The following is a 17,890-nucleotide window of genomic DNA, read 5'->3' on the forward strand; positions in this document are numbered from 1 at the left end:
TAATGATCAAAGGATCAATCCAAGAAGAAGATATAACAATTATAAATATATATGCACCCAACATGGGAGCACCACAGTACGCAAGTAGTCTCTTATGTAAATCTCTGGACACTTAGATCATCTGTTTAAAATCTTTCTTTAAAATCATTAGAAATTCTGGTCCTATCAAAATAACTCTTCATTAAGTGATTGGATGTTTTGCTCCCAGTGTGTTCCTGACTTATTTGCCTCTGTGCCTGAATTTGCTAAGTTGTAACTCTAATGTGTCATAACTCCAAGCTCCTTTTTTAGAGGAAAGTTCTCATAACTACATCTTGGATGGAGCCAGATCTTTGGTTACCCTGACATGGTCCTAAAAATTTACTTCCACAATATCTGCCTTCTATTTAATGGAACCATCAGGTAACTGGGTTTTAGAAGTCACAGAGATGACATGAGACTGAGTTTTGGAGGTGATTTTAACAAATATTTGAGTATTTAAGACAGTTACAGCCTTATTAATTTGAACTATTATTTAAAAATCTTTGATTAATTGAATTACCTATATGCACACACAATTATGTTTAAAATGTGTCAGTAGTTCACCTGTTTTGTCTGTATAAGAAAATTGTAGCCTCAGGATGAATAGCTTTGAGCTATCAACAATTTTTAGCTTAATTTACTTTAATCTCTTTTGGCAATTTATCAAAATATAAGTGTCTCCTTTTGGTCTCTGTCCAGATCATGAGATTATCAAATAAAATAGTGTGTTTATGTTTCAGAGATTTGTTTTAGAAAAGGGAGGAACAGGAGTAGCTGATATATATATAGGATACTTTAAGATAGATTTCGTGTTTCCCTTCTTTCATACAATTTTCTGTGTGTGTGTGTGTGTGTGTGTGTGTGTGTGTATATATATATATAAAGGGATATATCCATGTATATGGATATATTCCTTTTTCTTCTTGTACCAGTTTCCTTTAACTTAATTTATTTACTAATCATCTCTGAGAAAGACTTTTTATCATGATTTTTCTGTTTGACTTGATTAATGATTCCAGTTTTTCAGTGATACTAAAGACCTGACTTTAGAAATATATCTATCCATGTAAAAATACATTCCTTTGTGAGCAGCTCTTCTCACAGGGATGGTGTTGGTTTTGGTGCTGAGGGTGATGTATTATTATGAGACGGGTACATTTGTTAAGATTATATATCTCTATTTAGACATTACATTGCATGCAATTTAAATTTATCTGGAGGCCAATAATATATTTATTCTTTATGTCATTAGCAAGATTCTATGAATGAATACAAATTAAAATGAGGTGTATTTTCACCTAATTTGTTTTAAATATATTAGTTTAATAATGATAATATTTAGAATTGGCAAGGCTGTGGGGAAAATTACTGTTTAATAGTTTGTAATACATGATTTATGACAATAAAAGATGCTTCAAAACTTTGAGAGAGGAATGTTACAGAATCTATCAGATTTAAACATATGCATATTTTTGATGTGGTGATGATATAGATTTCTTCAACAGACATATTCAAACCACTAAGTAAATATTTCTGTAAGGGATGCTCCTTATGGCCCTGTATGTGAGGCAAAATATTAGAAATAAAATAAATTCCAAGCAAAAATGGACTGGTTAAAAGAACTATGTTGTAACCATAAAATGGAATAATGTTTGTATGTGTGTGTAAGTTTCTCAGTCATGTTTGACTCTTTGTGACCCCACGGACTGTAGCCTACCAAGCTCCTCTGTCCATGGGATTTCCCAGGCAAGAATACTGGCTTGGGTAACTATTCTCTTCTCCGGGGGATCTTCCCAGTGCAGAAATCAAACTCGGGTCTCCCACACTGCAGGCAGATTCTTAACCATCTGAGCCACCAGGGAAGCCCCAAATAGAATAATATGTAGCAATTAAAATGAAGGAGAATTAATAAATACTGACAAGTAGTGTTCATGCAAATTTTAATTAGAATTTCATTTACTTTTTTTTTTAATTTCATGTATATTATTGCATTGTGTGTGCTTTCATATGGAGTAAACATATTAAAGAATGTTCATGTACCTACACACAAACGCACATCTGAAGAGAGTGCACTAGACTGGTGATTGAGGGTCCATGAGTGCTTACGGTTGGGAGAGGTCCTTTGACGGTAAAGTTTGTATCACTCTATCTGTATGTACTATTTTATAACGGTACAACTTACATAAATAAATGCTTTTTATTTAAGTTATCCTTCTTTTGTTCAGAACTATGTTTTAGAAAAGAGTTTTGGCATATTTTTCCTTTCAGGTCAATTCAAAAACCTACATTCTGCTAAAGTGTTGAGGAGTCATTAAGCCAGTATCCTGCCAGTAAATGGAACATTTATCAGATGCACATGTAAACACATGATCCAAAGGAGGGGAAGTTTTTAAAAATGGTGTGTTGTCAGTAGCATTCTCCTCATGCTGGGAAAACAAATGAGAATGCTGATCTAACCCCTTTATATTCATAAAACCATTCAATCTTTAAAACAACCTTTTCGGATGGTAATGTTACTTTCCCATTTAACAGAGAATGAAACTGAGGCACAGAGAGGTTGTCTAACATATTGCAGGTACTTAGAAGAAAGAATCAACTGAAATGTGAAAAATAAAGTATTTACATAGATTTATTTAAGATGGAAGTTGAAAGTGTTACTCACTCAGTCATGTCCAACTCTTTGTGAGCCCATGGACTGTAGCCTGCCAAGCTCCTCTGTCCTTGGAATTCTCCAGGCAAGAATACTGGCGTGGGTTGCCATTTCCTTCTCTGGGGCATCTTCCTGACCCAGGGATTGAACCCAGGTCTCCCACATTGCAGACAGATTCTTTACTGTCTGAGTCACCACTAAAGCTTTTACTAATTACTACCAGTTGAACTTCAGTCTGGTTATATATCTCTACCTAAGATACCTCCTATCTGGGATTAGTATGGGTATATGTGACTAACTTTCATGAGACACACAACATATACCAGGACATTGTTATATTTAAAAAATATTTAAGCTATAACTTAAGTTCACATTTTTATCATCTCACATCCTAGTAAAGTAATGCTCAAAATTCTCAAAGCCAGGCTTCAGCAATACATGAACCGTGAAATTCTTGATGTTCAAGCTGGTTTTAGAAAAGGCAGAGGAACCAGAGATCAAATTGCCAGCATCCAATGGATCATCAAAAAAGCAAGAGAGTTCCAGAAAAACATCTGTTTCTGTTTTATTGACTATGCCAAAGCCTTTGACTGTGTGGATCACAATCAACTGTGGAAAATTCTGAAAGAGATGGGAATACCAGACCACCTGATCTGCCTCTTGAGAAATTTGTATGCAGATTAGGAAGCAACAGTTAGAACTGGACATGGGACAACAGACTGGTTCCAAATAGGTAAAGGAGTATGTCAAGGCTGTATATTATCACCCTGCTTATGCAGAGTACATCATGAGAAACGCTGGACTGGAAGAAACACAAGCTGGAATCAAGATTGCTGGGAGCAATATCAATAACCTCAGATATGCAGATGACACCACCCTTATGGTAGAAAGTGAAGACGAACTAAAAAGACTCTTGGTGAAAGTGAAAGTGGAGAGTGAAAAAGTTGGCTTAAAGCTCAACATTCAGAAAATGAAGATCATGGCATCTGGTTCCATCACTTCATGGGAAATAGATGGGGAAACAGTGGAAACAGTGACAGACTATTTTTTTGGGCTCCAAAATCACTGCAGATGGTGACTGCAGCCATGAAATTAAAAGACGCTTACTCCTTGGAAGGAAAGTTATGACCAACCTAGATCGCATATTCAAAAGCAGAGACATTACTTTGCCAACAAAGGTCCATCTAGTTAAGGCTATGGTTTTTCCTGTGGTCATGTATGGATGTGAGAGTTGGACTGTGAAGAAGGCTGAGCGCTGAAGAATTGATGCTTTTGAACTGTGGTGTTGGAGAAGACTCTTGAGAGTCCCTTGGACTGCAAGGAGATTCAACCAGTCCATTCTGAAGGAGATCAGCCCTGGGATTTCTTTGGAAGGAATGATGCTAAAGCTGAAACTCCAGTACTCTGGCCACCTCATGCGAAGAGTTGACTCATTGGAAAAGACTCTGATGCTGGGAGGGATTGGGGCAGGAGGAGAGGGGGACAACAGAGGATGAAATGGCTGGATGGTATCTCTGACTCAATGGACATGAGTCTGAGTGAACTCCGGGAGTTGGTGATGGACAGGGAGGCCTCCGTGCTGTGATTCATGGGGTCTCAAAGAGTCGGACACGACTGAGCCACTGAACTGAACTGAACTGAATGTCTGTAAGGTTTAATATTAAAATTTAAACTATAATGCCAGGAAATTAATTTGTTTCATATAACAACCCTGAAAAAAGCAATTGATATGTGGTTAGTTATTGATACATTCCTGGAAGGTCCATAATGAAACCCAGGTTTTCTGACCTCAAAATCGATATAATTTGATTCTACACACCATGTATTCATGCTTCTTTCTCTGTGCCTTGACCATGCCATTGTCCTTGTTCATTCTCTAAATTATAACTTTATAACATTTAGAATTGTCTAAATTCTTGTGTCAAAGACTAGCTTATATTATCTTTTCTGAAGTCTGCATATCATACTGTTATTTTCCCTTCTGAAAGTTATTTTGCACATGCATTAGTTCAGGAGTGCTCATTCTCTCTCCCTTTTTTGGAGAAGGTGCTGAATTGTATTCCTTGCACTATCAGATATGCTATTAAGTGAGAAATATATACAGTATAGGTTTTATGTAAACATCTTATGAGCAATGGTATTTCACAGGCACACTGGAAAGAAATAGACATTATTACAAAGAAAGTCTCATGGCAGTGAGGGACTGAACATTGAACTTGGAATTCTAAGGTATGAAGAAGCTCTTGATTTTGGCTAATGAATGTTTGGGAATAAAACTACCAAAGACAAAAGAAAGTTACTGGGATTCTTCAACCTGACTGTCGGGGGAATAATGACCAGGCTCTGAGAGCAGCACTCTCTCAGTTCTGGAAGCAAGGTCTGGAACTGGTTTGCCTGGGCTTCAGGGTTCAATGCAGTTCCCTTTGGATGGATTCAGTTCTATGAATGTTGTTAAATTTCATTAAATGACTTTGAACACAGCGCAACATTTTATATTTGGTGGAACATGACTTAACCTAATCTGGAGGTTTTTCAGCTAACACATTCTAGGTGCTCCGTAAGTATACAGAATAAATGAATGACAATTTATAGGAAACCTTCTAAATTATTGGCTATTAGGTGTGTCTAGTGATAATGTAAGTTCAGATTCCTAACTTTAGATTTCTAAAAGGCAGAGGCTGAGAGAAGGACTTGTGGGTAAGTGGTTCATTTTGGAAAACAGAATGAAGGTTGTAAATGGGGGTGAGCAAGACAAGGAATGAATGTAAGTGAATCTAAGACTGTGATAAGATGGCTACCATTGATCCCCTGGCTCCTATCTACTGATGATCTAGGTTTTCCTTATAAAATAATATACAAATAAAGGGCTTTCCCTGTGGCTCAGATGGTAAAGAATCTGCCTGCATTGCAGGAGACCTGGGTTGTATCCCTAGCTCTGGAAGATCCCCTGGAGAAGGGAATGGCTACCCACTCTAGTATTATGGCCTAGAAAATCCCATGGACAGAGGAGCCTGGTAGGCTGCAGTCCATGGGGTCGCTAAGAGTCGGACATGACTGAGCGACTTCCTTTCACTTTTCACTTTCCTGCATTGGAGAAGGAAATGGCAACCCACTCCAGTGTTCTTGCCTGGAGAATCCCAGGGACGGGGGAGCCTGGTGGGCTGCCGTCTATGGGGTTGCACAGAGTCGGACACGACTGAAGTGATTTAGCAGCAGCAGATGACACCTATTCTTTTGCCATTGCCCCCAAGATGATTGTGGACTCCGTCTCTGAGAGCACTGCCATCTCCCTGGAAGGGTGCATGGTCCAGCTCTTCTCTGAGCACTTCTTTGGTGGAGTGGGCATCATCCTTCTCACTGTGATGACCTATGACCATTCCGTGGCCATCTGTAAGCCTCTTCACTATGTGACCATCATGAGGCCTTGGATGTGCTGCCTTCTGCTGGGAGTGGCTTGGCTGGGGGCGGGGGGGGGGTGCATACATGAAACAATATAACTTCTCTTTATGTATCAAGTACCCTTCTGTGGCCCTAACATTATTGATCATTTTATGTGTGATTTGTTCCCACTGTTGGAACTGGCCTGCATGGACACCTGCACCCTGGGCCTCTTAGTCATCCTCAATGGTGGGGTGATGTGTGTCACCATCTTCCTGATTCTCATCACCTCCTATGTGGTCATTCTCTGCTCTGTGAAGCCCTGCAGCTCCAAAGGGTGGTGTAAAGCCCTCTCCACCTGCGGCTCCCACCTCATGGTGGTTATTATGTTCTTTGTGGCTTGTATGTTTTTGTATTTGAGGCCTGTGGCCACCTACCCCATAGACAAGGTAATGGCTGTGTCTTTTACCAACATTGCTCCCATGTTAAATCCCCTGATCTACACCTTGAGGAACACAGAGGTAAAAAATGCCACAAGGAAACTGTGGATGAAACAAGGGGCCTTGTGTGGTCATTAGCTTACATGCTAAGAGCAATTCTTTCCTGAAGGACAATGAGGTCTTACCTCCCATTCATTATAACCCACTTGGGACACAACAAATAATGCAAATCTGGTTAAGAATGCAAATTAATTTAAGGTAATAAAATTAGGTATTGCCTACGTCTCAAGTACATTTTATGCAATGCTAATGCTAAGTCACTTCAGTCGTATCCGACTCTGTGTGACCCCATGGACGGCAGCCCACCAGGCTCCCCCGTCCCTGGGATTCTCCAGGCAAGAACACTGGAGTGGGTTGCCATTTCCTTCTCCAATGCAGGAAAGTGAAAAGTGAAAGTGAAGTCACTCAGTCGTGTCTGACCCTCAGCGACCCCATGGACTGCAGCCCACCAGGCTCCTCCATCCATGGGATTTTCCAGGCAAGAGTACTGGAGTGGGGTGCCATTGCCTTCTCTGAAGTACATTTTATATTTCATCCCTTTTCTTAAGGCTCTCTGTCTCTCTCTTCCTTTTTAACCTGTCTTTTGCATAATTCAAGTCTTCCTCAATTCAGAACTTTTGTTTATCTGATTCCATTTACTTCTGGAATTCTCTTCCTAGCAATTTTGCTTGTCTCATTCCATCTTATTTTATCTACTTTCAGAAGAGTTCCCATCTTGTTAAACAAATTTTCCCTGATGACTTTTTCTAGTCATTTCCCTCTATTATTCCCTAATTCTCCATCTGGTTATATCCTTCACATTAATGATCAGAAGCTGTACTTTAAAAATTGTTTCTTTATTTTTATTTTCTCTGTTTCCCCCCCCATAAGATTATAATCCCTGTAAGGGGAGACATTGTGTTTATTCATTCATGCTGCATGTGGAATACTGCCAGTCACTTGGCGCTCAATAAATGCTATTGAATGAATATAAGTCTAAAAGAAATAGATTTCTAAATGTCTGCAAATTGGGTACAAAGTAAGGGAGAATACATAAATATTAACTCTTTAGGTAATAGAATCTTCCTATCTTTTTTGGAAGATAGAATCTTCCTATGGTTTTCATGCTGCCAAATGTCCTTTTTGGAAATCTAGAAGGCAGTGTAATTTCAAGTTAGTAGTTTATTGTTTAATATGGAAGACACCACTACAAACATTCTCTACTTTTTTTATATTCCTTTAGATGAGCTGAATAAGAAATAGCCATGTCAGCATAATTCAGAATCTGTTGTCTATATTTTGAAGTTATATAATCCTTTATGAGCAGAGAACAACTATATAGACATACATTTTTCTTTAACTATAGGAAGAACTATCCTTGCTGTTAAATGTGAGAGTTTAGTTTATAAATCCAAAAGATGGTGTATGATCTTTTTAATGTGTTGTTGGATTCTGGTTGCTAGAATTTTGTTAAGGATTTTTGCATCTATGTTCATCAGTGATATTGGCCTGCAGTTTTCTTTTTTTGTGGGATCTTTGACAGGTTTTGGTATTAGGGTGATGGTGGCCTCATAGAATGAGTTTGGAAGTTTACCTTCCTCTGCAATTTTCTGGAAGAGTTTGACCAGGATAGGTGTTAGCTCTTCTCTAAATTTTTGGTAGAATTCAGCTGTGAAGCCATCTGGACCTGGGCTTTTGTTTGCTGGAAGATTTTTGATTACAGTTTCCATTTCCATGCTTGTGATGGGTCTGTTAAGATTTTCTATTTCTTCCTGGTCGAGTTTTGGAAAGTTGTATTTTTCTAAGAATTTGTCCATTTCTTCAATATCAGCAAATCAATCAATGTAATACACCACATTAACAAATTGAAAAATAAAAACCATATGATTATCTCAATAGTTGCAGAGAAAGCCTTTGACAAAATTCAACACCCATTTATGATAAAAACTCTCCAGAAAGCAGAAATAGAAGGAACATACCTCAACATAATAAAAGCTATATATGACAAACCCACAGCAAACATTATCCTCAATGGTGAAAAATTGAAAGCATTTCCTCTAAAGTCAGGAACAAGACAAGGGTACCCACTTTCACCATTACTATTCAACATAGTTTTGGAAGTTTTGGCCACAGCAATCAGAGCAGAAAAATAAATAAAAGGAATCCTAATTGGAAAAGAAGAAGTAAAGCTCTCACTATTTGCAGATGACATGATCCTCTACATAGAAAACTCTAAAGACTCCACCAGAAAATTACTAGAACTAATCAATGACTATAGTAAAGTTTCAGGATATAAAATAAACACACAGAAATCCCTTGCATTCCTATACACTAATAATGAGAAAACAGAAAGAGAAATTAAGGAAACAATTCCATTCACCATTGCAATGGAAAGAATAAAATACTTAGGAATATATCTACCTAAAGAAACTAAAGACCTATATATAGAAAACTATAAAACACTGGTGAAAGAAATCAAAGAGGACACTAATAGATGGAGAAATATACCATGTTAATGGATTGGAAGAATCAATATAGTGAAAATGAGTATACTACCCAAAGCAATCTATAGATTCAATGCAATCCCTATCAAGCTACCAACAGTATTCTTCACAGAGCTAGAACAAATAATTTCACAATTTGTATGGAAATACAAAAAACCTCGAATAGCCAAAGGGATCTTGAGAAAAAAGAATGGAACTGGAAGAATCAACCTACCTGACTTCAGTCTCTACTACAAAGACACAGTTATCAAGACAGTATGGTACTGGCACAAAGACAGAAATATAGATCAATGGAACAAAATAGAAAGCCCAGAGATAAATCCACGCACATATGGACACCTTATCTTTGACAAAGGAGGTAAGAATATACAATGGATTAAAGACAATCTCTTTAACAAATGGTGCTGGGAAAACTGGTCAACCACTTGTAAACGAATGAAACTAGAACACTTTCTAACACCATACACAAAAATAAACTCAAAATGGATTAAAGATCTAAACGTAAGACCAGAAACTATAAAACTCCTAGAGGAGAACATAGGCAAAACACTCTCTGACATACATAACTGCAGGATCCTCTATGACCCACCTCCCAGAATATTGGAAATAAAAGCAAAAATAAACAAATGGGACCTAATTAACCTTAAAAGCTTCTGCACATCAAAGGAAACTATCAGCAAGGTGAAAAGACAGCCTTCAGAATGGGAGAAAATAATAGCAAATGAAGCAACTGACAAACAACTAATCTCAAAAATATACAAGCAACTCCTCCAGCTCAACTCCAGAAAAATAAATGACCCAATCAAAAAATGGGCCAAAGAACTAAATAGACATTTCTCCAAAGAAGACGTACAGATGGCTAACAAACACATGAAAAGATGCTCAACATCACTCATTATCAGAGAAATGCAAATCAAGACCACTATGAGGTACCATTTCACACCAATCAGAATGGCTGCGATCCAAAAGTCTACAAATAATAAATGTTGGAGAGGGTATGGAGGAAAGGGAACCCTCTTACACTGTTGGTGGGAATGCAAACTAGTACAGCCACTATGGAGAACAGTGTGGAGATTCCTTAAAAAACTGGAAATAGAACTGCCTTATGATCCAGCAACCCCACTGCTGGGCATACACACTGAGGAAACCAGAAGGGAAAGAGACACGAGTACCCCAATGTTCATCACAGCACTGTTTATAATAGCCAGGACATGGAAACAACCTAGATGTCCATCAGCAGATGAATGGATAAGAAAGCTGTGGTACATATACACAATGGAGTATTACTCAGCCATTAAAAAGAATACATTTGAATCAGTTCTAATGAGGTGGATGCAACTGGAGCCTATTATACAGAGTGAAGTAAGCCAGAAGGAAAAACACCAATACAGTATACTAATGCATATATATGGAATTTAGAAAGATGATAACAATAACCCTTTATACGAGACAGCAGAAGTGACGCTGATGTATGGAACAGTCTTATGGACTCTGTGGGAGAAGGAGAGAGTGGGAAGATTTGGGAGAATGGCATTGAAACATGTAAAATATCATGTATGAAACGAGATGCCAGTCCAGGTTCAATGCACGATACTGGATGCTTGGGGCTGGTGCACTGGGACGACCTGGAGGGATGGTATGGGGAGGGAGGAGGGAAGAGGGTTCAGGAGGGGGAGCACATGTATATCTGTGATGGATTCATTTTGATGTTTGGCAAAACTAATACAATTATTTAAAGTTTAAAAAAAAATAAAATTAAAAAATAAATAAATAAATCCAAAAGATGTTATTTCTTCCAGATCTTACTTTGTTTGTCACTAGAGACACACTGATACTTTTCAAAACCGCATTGCTTAATAGGTATATGGGAATACTAAGGTTTTAGTCTAACATAGTGTTCCATTATGGTTTTCTTACGTTTTAAAAATATATGATGTATATGATGATAAAAATTACAGTATCAGTTTAGTATTTTATACAAACATGACACATAAAACAGTATTTTATCTTTAAACACAGAATGTGTATGTGCAAAGGTATTTCATATTAACTGTGAACTATTTTCAATAACTATGAACTACATATACTTTTTGAAGAATCTTTGCCAAGTTAGAATGAAGCATCAGATACTCTAATAGGATTTGGATGTACAATAATGACTCAGGCAATACATTTGACTTTTGTCCTGGAGTTTATTTCCTCCAGAAGTCAAGAGTACTCAGATAAGATCAGATCAGATCAGTCCCTCAGTCGTGTCCGACTCTTTTGAACCCCATGAGTTGCAGCACGCCAGGCCTCCCTGTCCATCATCAACTCCCGGAGTTCACCCAGACTCATGTCCATCGAGTCAGTGATGAGATCCAGCCATCTCATCTTCTGTCGTCCCCTTCTCCTCTTGTCCCCAATCCCTCCAAGTATCAGAGTCTTTTCCAATGAGTCAACTCTTCGCATGAGGTGACCAAAGTACTAGACTTTCAGATTTAGTATCATTGCTTCCAAAGAAATCCCGGGGCTGATCTCCTTTACAATGGACTGGTTGGATCTCCTTGCAAACCGAGGGACTCTCAAGAGTCTTCTCCAACACGACAGTTCAAAAGCATCAATTCTTCCGTGCTCAGCCTTCTTCACAGTCCAATTCTCACATCCATACATGACCACTGGGAAAACCATAGCCTTGACTAGACGAACCTTTGTTGGCAAAGTAATGTCTCTGCTTTTGAATATGTTATCTAGGTTGGTCAAAACTTTCCTTCCAAGGAGTAAGCGTCTTTTAATTTCATGGCTGCAATCACCATCTGCAGTGATTTTGGAGCCCAGAAAAATAAAGTCTGACACTGTTTCCACTGTTTCCCCATCCATTTCCCATGAAGTGATGGGACCTGATGCCATGATTTTAGTTTTCTGAAGGTTGAGCTTTAAGCCAACTTTTTCACTCTCCTCTTTCACCTTCATCAAGAGGCTTTTTAGTTCCTCTTCACTTTCTGCCATAAGGGTGGCGTCATCTGCATATCTGAGGTTATTGATATTTCTCCCGGCAATCTTGATTCCAGCTTGTGTTTCTTCCAGTCCAGCATTTCGCATGATGTACTCTGCATATAAGTTAAATAAACAGGGTGACAATATACAGCCTTGAGGTACTCCTTTTCCTATTTGGAACCAGTCTGTTGTCCCATGTCCAGTTCTAACTGTTGCTTCCTAATCTGCATACAAATTTCTCAAGAGGCAGATCAGGTGGTCTGGTATTCCCATCTCTTTCAGAATTTTCCACAGTTGATTGTGATCCAAACAGTCAAAGGCTTTGGCATAGTCAATAAAACAGAAATAGATGTTTTTATGGAACTCTCTTGCTTTTTTGATGATCCAGTGAATGTTGGCAATTTGATCTCTGGTTCCTCTGCCTTTTCTAAAACAACCTTGAACATCAGAAAGTTCACAGTTCACATATTGCTGAAGCCTGGCTTGGAGAATTTTAAACATTACTTTACTAGCATGTGAGATGTGTGCAATTGTGCAGTAGTTTGAGCATTCTTTTCCATTGCCTTTCTTTGGGATTGGAATGAAAACTGACCTTTTCCAGTCCTGTGGCCACTGCTGAGTTTTCCAAATTTGCTTGCATATTGAGGGCAGCACTTTCACAGCATCATCTTTCAGGATTTGGAATAGCTCAACTGGAATTCCATCACCTCCACTAGCTTTGTTGGTAGTGATGTTTCCTAAGGCCCACTTGACTTCACAATCCAGGATGTCTGGCTCTAGGTCAGTGATCACACCATCGTGATTATCTGGATCATGAAGATCTTTCTTGTACAGTTCTTCTGTGTATTCTTGCCATCTCTTCTTAATATCTTCTGCTTCTGTTAGGTCCATACCATTTCTGTCCTTTATTGAGCCCATCTTTGCATGAAATGTTCCTTTGGCATCTCTGATTTTCTTGAAGAGATCTCTAGTCTTTCCCATTCTGTTGTTTTCCTCTATTTCTTTGCATTGATCACTGAAGAAGGCTTTCTTATATCGTCTTGCTATTCTTTGTAACTCAGCATTCAGATGTTTGTATCTTTCCTTTTCTCCTTTGCTTTTCGCTTTTCTTCTTTTCACAGCTATTTGTAAGGCATCCCCAGACAGCCATTTGGCTTTTTTTGCATTTCTTTTCCATGGGGATGGTCTTGATCCCTGTCTCCTGTACAATGTCACAAACCCATTCCATAGCTCATCAGGCACTCTATCTATCAGATCTAGGCCCTTAAATCTATTTCTCACTTCCACTGTATAATCATAAGGGATTTGATTTAGGTCATACCTGAATAGTTTAGTGGTTTTCCCTACTTTCTCCAATTTAAGTCTGAATTTGGCAATAAGGAGGTCATGGTCTGAGCCACAGTCAGCTCCTGGTCTTTTTTTTGTTGACTGCATAGAGCTTCTCCATCTTTGGCTGCAAAGAATATAATCAATCTGATTTCGGTGTTGACCATCTGGTGATGTCCATGTGTAGAGTGTTCTCTTGTGTTGTTGGAAGAGGGTGTTTGTTATGACCAGTGCATTTTCTTGGCAAAACTCTATTAGTCTTTGCCCTGCTTCATTCCATATTCCAAGGCCAAATTTGGCTGTTACTCCAGGTGTTTCTTGACTTCCTACTTTTGCATTCCAGTCCCCTATAATGAAAAGGGCATCTTTTTGGGGTGTTAGTTCTAAAAGGTCTTGTAGGTCTTCATAGAACCGTTCAACTTCAGCTTCTTCAGCGTTACTTGTTGGGGCATAGAGTTGGATTACTGTGATATTGAATGGTTTGCCTTGAAAACGAACAGAGGTCATTCTGTTGTTTTTGGGAGTGCATCCAAGTACTGCTCTTTGGACTCTTTTGTTGACCATGGTGGCTACTCCATTTCTTCTGAGGGATTCCTGCCCACAGTAGTAGATATAATGGTCATCTGAGTTAAGTTCACCCATTCCAGTCCATTTCTGTTCACTGATTCCTAGAATGTTGACATTCACTCTTTTTTTTTTTTTTTTTTTAGCAACCAAAACCAGCTCACCCATTTATTTGACTGAGAACATTAAGGAAGACAACAAAATTAAACAATTTTTAATAAAATTCCTATAGAAAACTCAGTCTCAGGGCAAACATTCAGTTCTCTTTTCCATGTCATTGAGGACTGAGAGCTCCCAAGAGTCTTTGGAGAATAAGCAGTAGTTTTGCTGGATGTTGCCAGTACTCAGAAAGAGCCTCCATTTACACATTCAAACCAGTAGTTCCTATTGCACATATTAACATTATCTGCAATCTAGCACCCTAAATATATGGTACCTCAACAAATAAATTAAAGAGTTCCATGTAGCATGAAACATTTCAATTTGAACTAATATTCCTGAAAAATCACATTATTACAAGTTTTAATAAATACAGTAAGAACAGCTGGCATTTGACTAAAACACTGAATTTTAGGTCTGGAGTTTATTCCATAAATAGTTTCCTGTTCATTTGCTTTCTGTCTGGGATACATTTGCTCAAGTATTATGCTCTATGAAGTGAACTCTTTCATAGATACCATGTAAAAACTGTATTAATATGTGCCTCATTATAGAAGCAGCTGGAAGAACTGGATCACATATTAAGTAAAAAGTAACTTAGGAAAAAGCTCTGCTTTTGTAAAACTTTAAAACACAGGCTGAAGAAAATCAAAATAATATCTTTTTATATAGAACTCCCACTAGAAATTTTATAAATATATATGCAGCATAAATTATATTTGCCTCACCAAGCAGATTTTCAGCAATTCTGGCTGGGATGATGCTATCATGGTAGATAAATATCAACAAAAGAATTAATGTTTCCACAGGTTTAAAAGATTTCTCTTGAAAAACAATCATAATTTCAAATTATATTATAATTTGTAGTTCACACAATTTAAAAAGGGAGGAAAGAAAGCTTGCCATCTCTTGTTTGACCACTTCCAATTTACCTTTGTTCATGGACCTGACATTCCAGGTTCCTATGAATATTGCTCTTTACAGCATTGGACCTTGCTTCTGTCACCAGTCACATCCACAGCTGGGTATTCTTTTTGCTTTGGCTCCATCCCTTCATTCATTCTCTCATCAGTGGAGTTATTTCTCCACTGATCTCCAATAGCATATCAGGCACCTACTGACCTGGGGAGTTTCTCTTTCAGTATCCTATCATTTTGTCTTTTCATACTGTTCATGGGGTTCTCAAGGCAAGAATACTAAAGTGGTTTGCCATTCCCTTCTCCAGTGCACCACATTCTGTCAGATCTCTCCACCATGACCCGCCCATCTTGGGTTGCCCCACTGGCATGGCTTAGTTTCATTGAGTTAGACAAGTCTGTGGTCCTAGTGTGATTAGATTGACTAGTTTTCTATGAGTATGGTTTCAGTGTGTCTGCCCTCTGATGCCCTCTTTCAACACATACTATCTTACTTGTGTTTCTCTTACCTTGGGCATGGGGTATCTCTTCTTGGCTGCTCCAGCAAAGTGCAGCCAATGCTCCTTACCTTGGACAAGGGGTATCTCCTCACCACTGCCCTTCCTGACCTTCAATGTGGGATAGCTTCTCTAGGCCCTCCTGTGCCTGTGCAGCCATGGCGTGGGGTTGGTCCTCCCAGCCACTGCCCCTGGCCTCGGGCGTGGGGGCATGGGGTAGCTCCTCCCGCCCGCCGCCCCTGACCTCAGAAGCGGGGTAACTCCTCTCGTCACTGCCCCTGACCTCGGACGCTGTGTATCTCCTCTCGGCTGCCCCCCTGACCTCGGACGTGGGGTAGCTCCTCTCTGCCATTCCTGTGCTGTGGCAGTCTGGCACTCTCGGCCGCTGCCCCTGACCTCAGATGTGGGGTAACTCCTCTTGGCCGCCGCCCTTCGGGCATGGGGTCCTCCCGGCTTCTGCCCCTGACCTCAGACGTGGGGTAGCTCCTCTCGGCCGAGCTTAGTGCGCACATTGCAGCCACCTGAGTTTTAGCGTGCCCTTCGCAAGATACTAAATAAGATATTAAAATGAAAATAAGGTCATAAGTTGATAATTGATATTCAGAAAATTTTAATGAAGTGGCACTTGTGTGACTGGATAGCTCTTGTTAGGTGAACAAAGGGGGCTTTTCTGAGAGTGTACTTCAAAACTGAGGTCTTAATAATGAGATAGGACCATCCTTAAGCACATCGGTGGGAAGGACACTCAGGACAAGAGAAAAGCTTGGGGGTACACTCTAAGATAGGAACCACCCTGAAGTGAAGATCAAGGTAATCTGTTTACAGAGGACTGGAGAGAATCTGGTAGAAGGTGAAATGCAAAAGGTAGGCAGAGCCATGATGAAAGAATCTACTATTTTCTAAATCTCAGGTTCAAAAAGAACACGGACTTCAAAATAACTCTATTAGAATAATAATTAAAAATCAAACTCTTCATGAGCTTATGGATGACACAGAAAATTGCTGTCAAATATCTTTGCACAGAACTTCCATTTGAATTTTGCTGCATCAATGGCAGAATGTAATATTTACTGTCTGCTTACAATATCTAAAATTTGAATTTCTAGATTCACTTTACAACTCTGTTCCCTGCTTCATGTCAAAGAAGAAGAAAAAATTCATGACAGTGTTATAACCTTGAACTGTGTAAGAACATTTGAGGATCATTTTTTTTTTCTGTTTTAATTGTGGAATTAAAGAATAGGGAAGATCACAATGAGATCCCTAACCTTAAATATTTGTAATATTTTGGTAATTTTCCAGCAGCAAGGTTAGATATAGAGTTTATCCCTTCTATTACTTAGGTAAAAGCTCTTCTGGCCATTGATGCAGAAATTATCTCCTGTCATTTAGATGCCAAAGATTTTTCTCTAATCTGTTCTAGACCTAAATAATAGGTCCCCCTAATTGTTTCACATGTTTGTTTCACATTTCATGTTTCACATGAAATAGCTTTACTCAATAAACATTTATTTAGCAGCTCAATGGATGACTTTTTTTTATCTTTTGAAATAAACCTTGGTCTTACTGCTTATTTTTATAGAAACTTGCTGTTGCTAATATTAGATTGTAAACCATATGATATCTATTTCCAAATTGAAAAATTTGATACTACTCACGATACAAAAATATCAAAGTGTGGGAATAAAATGGTGCTTTAATTTGAAGGAGAGTAGTGGTCAAAAAAAAAAAAAATGCTGCAAGCATCAAACTTACTGGGAAACTTTAGATGAACTTATTTACTATTTCAGTTAGAAAATATAAACCATCAGAAGAAATTTCTCCAGACTCTTACAACTTTATCTACTCATTTGCCAGCACCCATTCGGTTACATACAGGCTTCCCTGGTGATTCAGATGGTAAAGAATATGCTTTCAATGCAGGAGACCTGGGTTCAGTCCCTGGGTAGGAAGATCCCCTGAAGAAGGGAATGGCTACCCACTCTAGAACTCTTGCCTGGAGAATTCCATGGACAGAAGAGCTTGGTGGGCTACAGCTACATGGGGTTGCAAAGAGTCGGACACAACTGAGTGACTAACATTCAGTTATATGATAACCTCTTGATTCTTCTAAATGCATTTCCTGTTCTATCTGAAGGCAACCAACATCATACACACTGGACTTCATCTTAAACTTCACATGAAGACATTGGCCAAAAATATCTTCTATCTCTATTAATTCATCTGCATTTCCCTTTTTCTGAATCATTTTACATCAACAAAGAACTAATCTATTATCTATCTCATTCTTAAAAATAAACATATATATGGAATTTAGAAAGATGGTAACAATAACCCTGTGTACGAGACAGCAAAAGAGACACTGATGTATAGAACAGTCTTATGGACTCTGTGGGAGAGGGAGAGGGTGGGAAGATTT

At 38.7% G+C, this 17,890-nt stretch overlaps 1 pseudogene; it reads left to right on the forward strand.

Moving 5' to 3' along the window:
* Positions 1-5,407: 5,407 nt before the first annotated feature.
* On the forward strand, positions 5,408-6,627 carry LOC139176138 (olfactory receptor 4C6-like; annotated as a pseudogene).
* The last annotated feature ends 11,263 nt before the right edge of the window (positions 6,628-17,890 follow it).

This window comes from Bos indicus, chromosome 15, assembly GCF_029378745.1.
Source record: "Bos indicus isolate NIAB-ARS_2022 breed Sahiwal x Tharparkar chromosome 15, NIAB-ARS_B.indTharparkar_mat_pri_1.0, whole genome shotgun sequence".
In the NCBI taxonomy this organism is placed as follows: Eukaryota; Metazoa; Chordata; class Mammalia; order Artiodactyla; family Bovidae; genus Bos; species Bos indicus.